The sequence below is a fragment of the Epargyreus clarus genome, unplaced genomic scaffold (genome assembly GCF_041222505.1).
Source record: "Epargyreus clarus isolate Ecla_fem2 unplaced genomic scaffold, WU_Ecla_fem_2.2 ptg000021l, whole genome shotgun sequence".
Classification (NCBI taxonomy): domain Eukaryota; kingdom Metazoa; phylum Arthropoda; class Insecta; order Lepidoptera; family Hesperiidae; genus Epargyreus; species Epargyreus clarus.
The window spans coordinates 4298906-4312200 of NW_027332228.1; the positions used below are offsets into that span (position 1 = coordinate 4298906).

At 34.9% G+C, this 13295-nt stretch overlaps 1 protein-coding gene across 3 annotated transcripts in view; it reads right to left on the minus strand.

Annotated features, from left to right (window-relative positions):
- NGR-A26 (neuropeptide receptor A26) overlaps positions 1–13295 on the minus strand; it is a 150847-nt gene that overhangs the window by 97807 nt on the left and 39745 nt on the right. The window lies entirely within an intron of this gene.

Below are 13295 nucleotides of genomic sequence, written 5' to 3' on the forward strand. Positions count from 1 at the left end.
CAGGACATCTGTCGAGAGCTGTTGAAAAATATTGAAACCGCCACAACAAAGCCTATTAAATCTCCCCTTACCAATTTCTCCTCTCTATTGCAGCGTACAGTTAACCTGTACTCGTATACAACCTGAACAGGCAATCTGTCACGCTAGAACATTTTCCGGATATGCGAAATCTGAGCACGGAAACTATTTTGCTGCATACAACAGAGTAAAAGTCATGCGTTCGGTATATTCATGACTCCATTTCATTCGTGAATGATTTTGAGGATTGTGGAAAATAAGGGTGTTAACACACGAGCGACAGTGAGGTATTTTACTATGTAATAGGCACTCACGATATTCGATTTTTTAATTTCTTTATTGCCGATATTTCGATTAATTGCATGGATCGTGGTCAGGTTTAGTCTAAAATCATGGACTGTAGTACATGAGTGACTGCCCGCTCCCCGTTTGTCATATAATTTTTTTCTCCCTCAAATTGAAAATAATACCTACAACTTCTGAGCTACTTTAATTTTCGCGCTCAAGTTCCCGTACTCGTCAAGAATCAACGAATGATCGTGAAATTTTAAGATTATATAAAATACATGTTGGTACATTTATGCTGACTATGTAAATATTGCGAGATATCCACAAAAGACGATCTTAAGTAGAAATAGAAATATAGTTATATTTCTACGAAGTAGTTTTGAGAACGGCTGTAATAATATTCGGACGGGAGTTTGAAAGGACTTCATAGAGAATGATATTTGGGCCACATATTTTTGAAAATAACGTACATTTTTTTACGTATAATTGAATTATAAATAATACGAATACCTGTATCAAATAAATTCAAATACAAAGTAGCAGTAGATTATGGGGAGGAAAAGAATCATCCACGAATTATTATCAATTGGTAAGAAGTGGATCTCAACCGTCAATCTAAGATATTGTTAGTCTGAAACAGGGTATAATTCTTTGTATGAAAATCTTGACAATATTCGCTCTTTTGCTCCCATCTCATCACGCCACAGCGACGTCGCTAGTGACGTATCCAATCAAAACACTTGCATACATTTGACAGCTTCCAAATAGGCGACGTTGTTAAACCGTCGCCAGGTGAAATCACACTCTGTCCCTGTAGTTTCAGGACCAGAATAAGGCTACGGTATCCCCTGCCTGTCGTATGAGGCGACTAAAAGGGGGCTTCCGGGGTTGCGGGTGGCAAGAGTGGGAGCTCGAACCGCCCAGCCAGCAGCCCCGGGAAGGACGGCGGTATGTGTGGTCGCATACCGTCATACGCACCACACGGTGTGGTGAGCGCCAAGCTCACCTGGGCGGAGCCCGACGGGGCAACGCGCTAAGAGAGCTCCGGTTACGTTCCTTTGGAGATCCCGGAGCCCTCTACGCAGCGCCGAGGACGGCCACCGGGGGTTTTAGTGCGGTAAGAATCCCACATAACCCTACGTCGCTCCCACGACACCGGGTACCTTTTGAAGGGTACCTTTCAAATACTGGCGACGAGGCCAGTCCTTGTACCTTGTTGTGCGATGGGACCAGAATAGGGCTACGGTATCCCCTGCCTGTCGTAAGAGGCGACTAATCTCGAGGCGATCTCTCATCGAGATGTATGACATTAAAAGTCACATGCAAGTTTGTTTGTGAAAATTATTGTTTAAATGATCAGCATACCATACCTTTTCTGTTTATAGTGTGTTGTAGCAGTAAACTTTGAATAGACGTAATGTCTAATATTAATGTTTGTAGTTCCTTTTATTACAAAATTTTGGCAGGAACTAACTGTTATTAAAATATTAATTTGAATTTAAGCTCATAAAGTAGGTATACTAAAGGAAGGTAATTCAAAAATAAAGTTTTAAACAACAGAAACATTCGACTAATTTGATGTTTCGATAAAATGCGGTTAGATCCGGCGTAATGGTCGTAATACTCGTAACAGGGAGAAATGAATATTTTAGTTCTGTTTTGAGAAACGTGGACGCAGCAACAACTGTGTAAGTCGTATCTTGTATCTTTATATATATATTTCTTATATGCGTGTGTATGTCACTGAACTCCTCCTAAACGACTCGACTGACTTTGATGAATTTTGTTGTGTGTGTTCAAGGGGACTTGAGAATGGTTTAAAAAGGAAAAGGTTTTTTTAATTAATTTTTAATTCGTAAGTAGTTATAGAATCGAAAACTATGCATTTGATCAAGTGATGATCTTTAGCAAAGTTGTTGTCCAAGAGCCCACGAGGGTTTGGGAGTTGGTAAGACCAATTTTCGACAGATGGCACCACTGTCATTTCAATGCAGGTACAAATTTTCCATTTTATGTATGTCATATTATTTCTTTAAAATGCGGGCGAAACCGCGGGCACCACTAGTATTTCTATATAATGTATCCTGATATTCCTAATATTCATTTTCATCTATTAAAAAAAAGGTAATGCTCTTTACATTAGTAATTGGAAACAAAATCGTCACTCATAAGTATCTTTTTCCAAGAAAGTCTCTTCTCTAAGAGACTACCGCACAAGACAATGATGAGTTTAGGATATCGAACAGTACTTAATGGTGTACGGCAATCAAAAATATTAAATGAAAAATGTAGTTGGACAATTCGTTCATTTCGCGTGCTTTATTAAAAAAAGGCGCAAGCTTCAAAAAATATTTTAATACTCATAATAACGTAATACTATTTTATGTAACTCCGATGTTATGCTAAAGAATCAAGGTAGCGCCCTCGCAAAATAAATATTTTTGTAATACATTGTTACACTATTACAATGCTGTAATACATACATGCAAAGATAGTAACTCCGCAGTAGGTCCAGAAAAGTCCTAGCATCCAAACATACGTGTACTATAGACCAACAGCTCTTACAATTTCTATCACATCCTACATAGACTCTTAACAAATTTACATCGAACTTTATTCAAGAACGTATTGTTGCGTGTGTGCACTGTATACAGTCATAAACACACACTGAAACAATTACGCACATTATAATTAACGGACATAAGATCAATGTCACATACTTCCACACATCGCAATGCGGTCACCAGGATCGCAAACGAAATGTTTCGCATAATTGAAAAATGGCCAATTTCCAAAATGAAAAAGAACTTCATAAGCTAATTTGTACGGCCTAAATAAATCAAATTCATGCCGGTAGCGTTTTTCCTTATGAATGTGAAAGTTGCTGTTGTTTATGTTGTAATTTTTTACTTTTTATGGCTTTTTAAAGCTTTGTTCAAATCTACAATTTTTAAATGAGCGAGAAAAGGTCAATTGGAAATTGTTTCATAGTATGCTTTATTAATAATCGATCTATCTAAATTTAGCTTATCAAATATGGAAAACTATCAATATCTTTTATGAAGAAATTGTAGTAGTACCTAAGGCTTAAATATTATTTTACGGGCAGTTAATCATTAACAACCATAGATATTTATATCAGATTCCTAATAAAAAATCCTAGCTAGTGTCTTGTAGTGTAACACTTAAGACTATTACAATACATACAAACATACAAAATGCAGAAGTTCAACTCAGTAATAAGACGGAAATCGACTTGGCAGTGGTGCCACCACAATGGCACTTTAAAGAATTCTAGCATTTTCATCATCATCGACCCATTACCGTCGTATTGCTGACTACTAAACTCTTCAAATGAGAACTAGGCCATAATCCACCGCTGGCCAGCTCTGAATTGGTTCAGAACATTTCAAGACACAGACGTAGAGGTTTCTTCACGATATTTTCCGTTGCCGTTTAAGCAAATATTTTTTAACGAAAAATCAGAGGTGCGGCATTTGAACCTTGGACCCCCCGAATAAGAGGCTGAGTTTCCTAACTAGGCTATCACTGTTTAGCATAACAGTTGGCGCAAATTAATAATTCATTTTATGAAACAAATTATATTTATTTTTTGTTTTCGTAAATAGGCATGATTTATACAGACCATATTTCATTAGCAGCTGTTTGTTGATCGCTTTTAATTAACTGGAAACTTATTGTTTAGCTACGTGTATGAAGTGAAAAATAATAAACGAATTACCGAAAGATTGTTTAAATGTAAAAGTAGAAATCAACAACGAAATACACCTGATAGTAAGTGGTTAATCCCTGAGAAAATGATAAGATCAGATTCCTACCTGAGCTCGGTCACAGATGCGCCGCTAGCACTGAAAACTAAGTTGGAACGTTTCAGAGAAGTATGTCTAGTGAAGATGTTGTCGAGACTTAATGTCGAAAATGTATATTTAATTGATGCACTCTCTTAAGAATTTCATGATCTCCATGATCAATTAACACTACAGTGAAACAATACTGCGTGGACGATAGAAAACAGTTTCTTAATAAACATACTTATATATTTTAGAATAATAAGAAACAATATAATTTTCAATCAACGTTAACTACTTACTGAGCTAAAATTCTTTTACCGACTCATCCTAGAGCTTTCATTAAGACTTGTTTACTAGCCTTGTTTAACTTTGCTTTAAACAAGTCTCATTATAAAATTGCACTTTGCAAGATTATTTCATTTTGCAGTTGAAAGAACTTAAAAGATTAATTGAAAATTAGAAGAGTTGCAAAAGTTACTGTTATATTGCCAGTTCATCTATTTGCCGCTGAGCAGTATGGGTGTAAATGGAAGCATGTAGTGGCACAAAAGGCGTTTTAACTTAGTCTCAATGGTAGCAAATGCTCTGTGACCAAGGATTGGGCTGGTTTGTAATTATCTGATGTATAAAGCAAAAATCGGAACACGCCATTCCAATTTAGTCTTACAGATTACGACCGAACACTATGATCAACAATGAAACGAAACTATTTCTATGTTCGATGACGATATAATTTCCCAAAACTTCGACTCATAACTTCCCGAATTCCTATTTTCAAACAACAAAACACTTTCGATTTTGTTTACATTTATGCGAATTAACATTCTACGTATGAAGGTCAATTTATTAATATAATAGTAACAGTATTAAAGTAGCTGTTAACCCTAAAACCGCGCAATACCCATAAACTATGGAACAACAAAAATGAGGCCGGATAAACATAACACCTCACTTCTAAACATAAACAAATCCATCTAATCGTAGCACTTTCGGTACAAACACTTCCCAAAGAGAACAAATACTTGGTAAAGTCGATAAGGAAGAATGTTATATTCTGATATTGTAATGATAATTACAGACTTTTTTAATTGAATACTATTGAAAGTGGAAATATGAACTGTAACACTGCCTCGAATATTAATTAACTTTAAATACTTAATTTTGAACCAAAATTACATTCTTTTATACTCTGAAAAAATATAAAGAATTCTCAACTTTATTAAATATATACCAGGCAGACAGACAGACAGACAGAGTTACTTTCGGATTTATAATATTAGTAAGGATTAACACATATATTATTTATTAATACATAACAAAAATGAGGCCGGATAAACATAACACCTCACTTCAAAACACAAACAAATCCATCTAATCGTAGCACTTTCGTTACAAAGTTCCCAAAGAGAACAAACAATACTTGGTGAAGTCGATAAGGAAATGAAATAGTAGTAAAGTGCTATAATCTGTTATTATAACGATAATTCCGTTTTAATTTTTATTTTAACACATAAATTGAATTTTGAGTCGTAGAATTCTCTCGGAAATTCATGACATTTCAATAAAATTTAATTAATTTACATAATTGTAAGAAGATAAAATAAAAAAATATATATTTATTTTATTTCACGTGAAAAAATCTACAGATTTAATTGTTAACCCTATACTTGACCTTGTGCACTTAAATGCACGTTCGAGTCAGATTTTTTTCTTGGAAAATGCAACATCGAATCTTATTAATAATAACTCAAAGCGACTTAGCAAACGTTTCTTTACGTCAGAAAATGAAATCTATATCTGTCTCGTTCACACATTGTCAGTGGTAAACAAAATAGCGAGCCGTCGGTCAGCGCCTGCGCAAAGCTCTCTAAATATCTTATTTTATCTGAATGAAATTAATTTATATGTATGAAATTTATATAATTTTACTTTCTGCAAGCTTTATGCATTTTTTTGGTGATATTAGTTTTGAGATATAATGTTTTGAATATATAGTAATTCATGACTTTTGTTATTTGTGCATTAAAATGCACACTACCAACGACATACACCATTAATGTTTGTCAATATTGTGTCTTTAAATGCACATTGCCAACTTTGCTACTATATACTAAGGTTCTGCACCCAAGGTAGGGGTAGGGTAAACAAGGTTCAGAAAGAGTTTTTTTGTTATAATGCATGACTGCAATTCATATTTCCCCCCTTCCACTAAATTCCCAGTCCTTAGCTTGCAATATTTTTCTTTCAGATGACTGGAGGCCGAAAAATTCTAGCTTTGGTGTCCAAATTGCGTAATTAAATCTGATGTAGAATCCAGCAAATCTTAGAAAGATGAATTCGAGATGTGTAGGTCTCATCAAGACGTCTCTGAACTCAAGTCCTGTCGAATCAATAGCGTCTTCTGTCAAAAATGAAAACATCTCCAATAATGATGCCTCGAAAACATCTGCAATATCAATCCCAGATAAGACCAAATTCCCACTTGAGGTCGGCCATAGATGCGCCACTAGCCTTGAAGACTAAGCTGGAATGCCTCAGAAAAGTATATCTTCTTACCACAACCTTCAAACAAGTGGAATAACGTCCAGTCATATGCTCAAATTCAATACAGCGTTATAACGGAAATATGGATGAAGGTCTAAACAGACATATCGCTTTAAACCGTACAGATGTGATAGGCCAGTGTTGTTAGTATTGTCTTCACAGATTTTGGACATCTTCGTTTGTAATTCTTGGTTGCTGTTTCGTCATGGGCATAGTTGTAAACAAAAATTATTGCCACTCAAAAAGTTTCGAGTCGCTTTATTTGGGAATCTGCGTTTTTTTTGGTGGAGGTCTTCTAATCTCTCAACTCACCTAAAATATCTCAAAACTTATTGATATTTCATAGCTTCTGAGACTTTTATCTTTAGTATTTTCGAAATATATATTTTTTATGTTTTCTAATTATTTCTTAGTTTAGTGAGTACTTGGCGGTGTGCATTTAAAGACACATTTTTTTTTCTTGTGAACCTGGCAGTGTGCACTTAAAGACACATACTATATCCTGAAAACTGAAATACAAAGTTTTTTTATTTTATTTTTCCTAGTATCCTTATAACCCAATTAACGCAGGGAAGTAGCAAAAGTATATTTTTTTTACGATAAAATTCTCTGCCAAGTATAGGGTTAATGTTTGTTATTTAATTTCTTTTTTAATATTGTATTCTCTAAAACACCGTATTGTTATAGTTAAAACGCACAATTGTAAAGAAAGTAAGACAACTACAGTTTATATATTTTATTCCACGTTCAATCTAAAAATACGTTATTTAAAAATGAATTTTACCTTTTTGTCACCAAAACGTAAAATCCAAACATTAATTACACGAATGAATTTCAAAAACATCTCGTGTTTTGGTCACTGAACAAATGTGTTTAATCAGTGACGGAACGGAGTGGCCGAGATAGAACAAACGGATTGGGACCATCCATCTTGCCGTTTCACAAATCATACCACAATGTATGGCGATCCGTAAAGCGGTAAATCCTCTGATTTAGGTTATGTTTACCAATTCTTAAAAATGTCGTCTGTTCTGTCAGAAGGGGAAAAGTTAAACGAAATCATTATTCAAACTGTTTTATATTAAGCAATATGGAATTACAGAGATTTGTATGAAGCGTTCTTAGTTAGAGTCTTAGGTCTTACTCTTAGAGTAATAGAGTAATATAGTGTTTGACATTTATATAAAAAATAATAATTATGATGTGTGTATTAATCTGACAATTTGTTATTTAATATTATAAATAATATTGGAAATATTTTTGGTCTGACTGTATATTTGCACGCCTTAAAGGTAAAATAAGAGGAAATAATACTTTGTGTTAACATCCATTGTACCTTATTTAGCAAATAAAGATTATTATTATTATTATTAGGTCAGAGCAAGTCAAAAATAAATGTAAAGGGATTAATACAGATTTCCACGTGTGGCAGTGTCCATTACCATCAAATGCACCGACGATCCACAACGAATACTCGATTCACAAAATATTATATTTATTTAATTTCACAAACAACTCATTAATCGCATTAAAGTATTTTCAATTAAAAATTAAAAGTGTCCCACTTTAAACACTTAATGATTTAAGTGTTTAAAGTTTAATCAAAACGCAACTATATTATACAATACCTAAATGATTTACAATTTAGACAATTTAATGAGAATTTTGTTCCCTTCATCCAATCGCTGAGTTATGGCATACCTTTGATCCATTATCTAAAAAATATGATGAAAATACGATTGGTAAGCTCCTAAATCCCGATAATCCCAATATTGGATAGGCCCCATCGAAAATTGGCATCGTTTCTCCTTGACCATTATGTTTTCCGCATTAATTTATGGCATGAACATGTGGGTGTTACTGCCGTACGCGACAGTAAATGGCAATTTTATACAGCAAATAAAGGAGGGCGGTTAAAATGTGTGTGAAGTTGAAGGTTTCGTAGATACCTGCTCAACTGAAAGTAACGAGCGAAGCAATTTCTTAACGCGTTCCTTTAGATAGTATACTCGTTGAGTAAATAGTAATCTTATATATAAAATTCTCGTGTACAATGTTAGTTACCGTGCTCCTCCGAAACGGCTTTACCAATTTTTATATGCATACCATTTTACTTACATTGATTTTCACCAAGTTTTATATGCATATTCATTAGGTCTGAGAATCGGCTACTATCTATTTTACATACCCCTAAGTGATAAGGGTTGTTCACCCTTAACATTTTTTTATTTATATGGCAACACAACGTTTGCCGGGTCAGCTAGTTTTTCTATAAAAAGTATTTTTGATTACACATTCATATACCTATTACGAGATGTTCTTCTAGATACATGATCCGTAATAGGTACATAATTTGAGATCAATTCCTTAAATGCGGTTTAATGGTGTTTAAGTATCTAAAATTTTGTACATACCACCATACCTCCACATCTATTCCTAACGAGAAGTAGATCTTGCGCATCGGGAGAAAATAATGGATGCCAACTAACTTACATATTATATGAAGCGATCTTATTTCTTAAGAGTACCAACGCATCTGTTATTGTTTTCCGGTAGAAGTTCGATCATAGGGACGAACCCCTGTTCCGTTATTATATGACCATCTAACTCCTCAAAAATAGCAAGACATCTATAATTAGCTTCAGTTAGAACTTTGATCGAAAACCGTGTTCTATGTGGAATTAGGAACAGATGTCCACAGACGGCAATTACCACTTACCACCAAAAGGATTGTAAGCTTGTTCGCTACTTCAATCTAATCCTTATCTTTACTAGTCCTTATCCTTACTAATATTATAAATTCGAAAATAACTCTGTCTGTCTGTCTGGTTGTGCCCAAACCACTGAACCGATTTTAATAAAATTTTGTACAAAGATAGTCTGAGACCCGTTTTCAGTTTTATGTATGTTAGTATGTTATATTATTTTCTTTTAAACGCGGGCGAAGCCGCGGGCAAAAACTAGTAAAATATATATCTAAAGAAGAAAAGGTTCCTTTACAAACAATAGTGTCTATTGTTGTGTGAAGCTTATATTGTATACCGAAGACATAATGCAGTTGTTCTCAACGCCCACACAAAGCTCATGTAATATCCTGTGAGGGAGAACTTTTTGCTAATACGCTTTCGTGTCTAGATTTTTAATCGCAAGTTTTGCGCGTGTGAGTGACAATCTTTTTACCTTTTCTTCTTTAGAATTAAATTGCTTATTATTCTAGAGATGATGTTGTTATCTATAAAATGTAATATAATCAAAATATGTTTTGATTTCCACCTTTACATATTTTTTTATGAAGTTTAGGTAGGTATATTTTTATTAAACCGATAAGCACCAAAACTAAAGTTTAACCGAAAATATCAGTATCTCGCTTAAAACTAATCTTGAAAAATAATGTCAATTTCGAAAAAAATAACGATAGGTGTAAATAAAATGCTGTATACCTGATTTGAGCACCTACCTAAATATAAAATGTAACAAAAAAATATTCCATTGTAACTGCGAAAAACTACTGAACATCTAAATAGCTAAAAGTTATAGTTATAACTTTCCGCGTCCTTCCTCGAATGAAACTGAAAGTATTACGAATAGCACAGATACGGCATCCGGTACAAAATGATGCGAATTTGTCATTCACACTTCCGAAACATTACGCAGATCTCCCTGGCAATTGTATAAAACTGTTATGAGCCTACTTTGTGACTCGCCTGCTGAATGCTGTTTAAGGTAACATTGTTATTTACATATTCATTTGTTTATATTAAAAAGGCTGTGTTAATAATGTAAATTAAATGAGAAAAGCCAGCAAATAAATTGGCTATCTGTTCACTGATAAGGGTCCCAAAAGATATGCCATGTACTTTTAGTATCGATATTAGCATTTGGTAAACTATCTGTTTTTCGAAAGCTTTAGACAGCGTTCAGATATTTAGATCATAACTAGTTGGGAAGGTCGATACAGCAACTAAGTTGGAATGCCTTGAATAAGTATCACCCTGTTCCTAAATAAGGGAACAGATGATTCAGGAAAATATTATATTTATATATCAAGGTGTGAGGCTTTACAGTTTATTATTATTATTATTATTTTATATATAATATAGGAGTAGCAGACGAGCACGCAGTCCACCTGATGGTAAGTGGCTACTGCCGCCCATAGACATCTGTAATCAACCCCAGATAGAATTAGATATTCCTACCTGAGGTCGGCCACAGATGCGCCGCTACCCCTGAGGATTAAGCTGGAACGCCTCGGAAAAGTCTATCTCCCTTATCACGGTTGCGTTCCTCTGGAGATCCCGGAGTCCTCTACGCAGCGCCTAGGACGGCCACCGGGGGGGTTTTATTGCGGTAAGAATCTCAGATAACCCCGTGCCTGGTTTCCCCCTCGTAAACAAAAAAAAAGGCAGAAACAGGTGTGGCGGTGGTGCCGCCGGGGTCGAACCACAAAGGGTTCTACCATCTTCGAGTTGTCACGTTATAAATAAATAACGTACTTATCTGGGACCTGCAAAATAAGATTGAGTTACTTGATCGCGACGTGGGAAACAAAAAGTATATAAATAAATTACCTTTGACGTGAGTGTGGATTGAATCGATGTATAACATTAATAATTGAGAAGTCTTCACGAATCAACACGACATAATGAGGATATAAAAAAAACAGAATCGAATTATTTGTATCAACTTAGTGTTATCAACTTTTTTATATATTCTCAGCTTATATGCTTTTTAATTTTATCAGTACATAAAACCCGTTCTTTAAGGTTAGTGATTATTGGTCATAAGACTTATATTGGAAATAACCAATTCTGCGATATACTTCCCATTATTAAGAAATCACAGACAATTTTATTTATTAATATGTATAGTTACAGGATCTTTATTCTAAGTGACATTGAACATGACGTCACAAACCCAAAAAGTTAGCTTGACCCAAAAACAATGAATTTTACGTATGTAAATGAAAAATGAGTATCTTGAATAAAAATTCACAAAATTATTATTTCTTTTAAAATGAGTTTCAAAATATAATTAATCACGAAGTATCGTTTCATTAAAGTGTTCATTGAACAACAAAATGAAAAGTCGATCCAAAAGCGACGTAGGACTGAAATAATTTTGCATTTCCCGTTGCAAATTGGACTCCAGCTTCTAATTAACTTTCAACTAAAGATTTTAAATTCTTAAAACTTCCTGGATAAAACTGCATAATTATGGATGATAGTTTTTTCTAATGTTCTATTTTATAATGTCCGTGGACTTTGTTTAAATCTAGCAAGTAGGTAATTTAGCATTTAAATAAACTACAATTTAGAAGGTGGTTCGGCTCCGGCGGCACCACCGCCACACCTAATTCTGCCTAATAACAGCAGTTTTAGGCGTGGCTGTGTTCCGTTTTGAAGGGGGTGGTAAGAGAGACATACTTTTCCGAGGCGTTCCAGCTTAGTACTCAGGGGTAGCGGCGCATCTGTGACCGACCTTCGGTATGAATATCCAGTCATATCTGGAGTCGATTACAATTGTCCATGGGCAGCAGTAGCCACTTACCATGCGGTGGACTGCACGCTCGTCTTAGTAGATAGTCTTTCATATATTACGGAGTAGTCTCCGTAATATATGAAAGAACTCATATAATACATATAAATCACTTCCAATATTCTTTTATTATCTATCTCTGTACATGAACCATCCAATCGAAACAAAAGAACAAACAATGTTAAAATAGAAAATATAGGTACCTATATTATTATTTTTATTGTGTCAAGAAAATTAGTTTGTCGGGGGCAGGTCTAGGCGTTGAAAGCAGATGACGTAATACCAGATGCTGGCGGCACCTGCACCGGACGACATTCCTTATCGCCTTATGACCCATCTACCTGATTACTTTACCTGCTTTTCCTATAAAAAGGGTTGAAGCACTTTAACAGCACGCATTTGGTTTGGATGCGTCTCGGTGCACGGATCGCTGTCTGTTTCAATAGACTGTCCTAGCCCTCGCTATGGTTATTTTGCTATATAATAGACTTACTGACTATGATAACTAATTTTATTAAATTATGCGATGCCATATACTTGACCGACTGACTATGATAACTAATTTTATAATTACTGACTAACGTGTCCCTTTAATGTCCTATTCATCTTTTCCCTACAAGTTTGTTATTCGAGTTACGCACATTGCAATGAATTGGTCAATAATTCATCATAATCATAGGTTAATAATAAAGGAAATTGGTTTGCTCTTAACGTTAATCACAGATTGGTTGGAACTGGAAACTTTGTATTGTTTCTTTAACTACTTGAAGTTAAGAGCCAACGCAATCGAGTGTAATGGAGCTATTTCGGATCTAATGGATCGAGTTTCTAATGGCAATTCACGTTTACTTCTATTTCCTTAAGGAATAAGTATTTAAGTATCCAGAATTAACTCTTAGGTTGTAGTTTTTTTATAATATAGGAGCAGACGAGCATGCAGTCCATCTGATAGGTGGCTACTGCCACCCACGGACATCTGTAATCAACCCCAGAAAGGATTAGATAATCCTACCTGAGGTCGGCCACAGACGCGCCGCTCCTAAGGACTAAACTGGGACGCCTCGGAAAAGTATGTCTCCCTTACCACGCCCTTCAAAC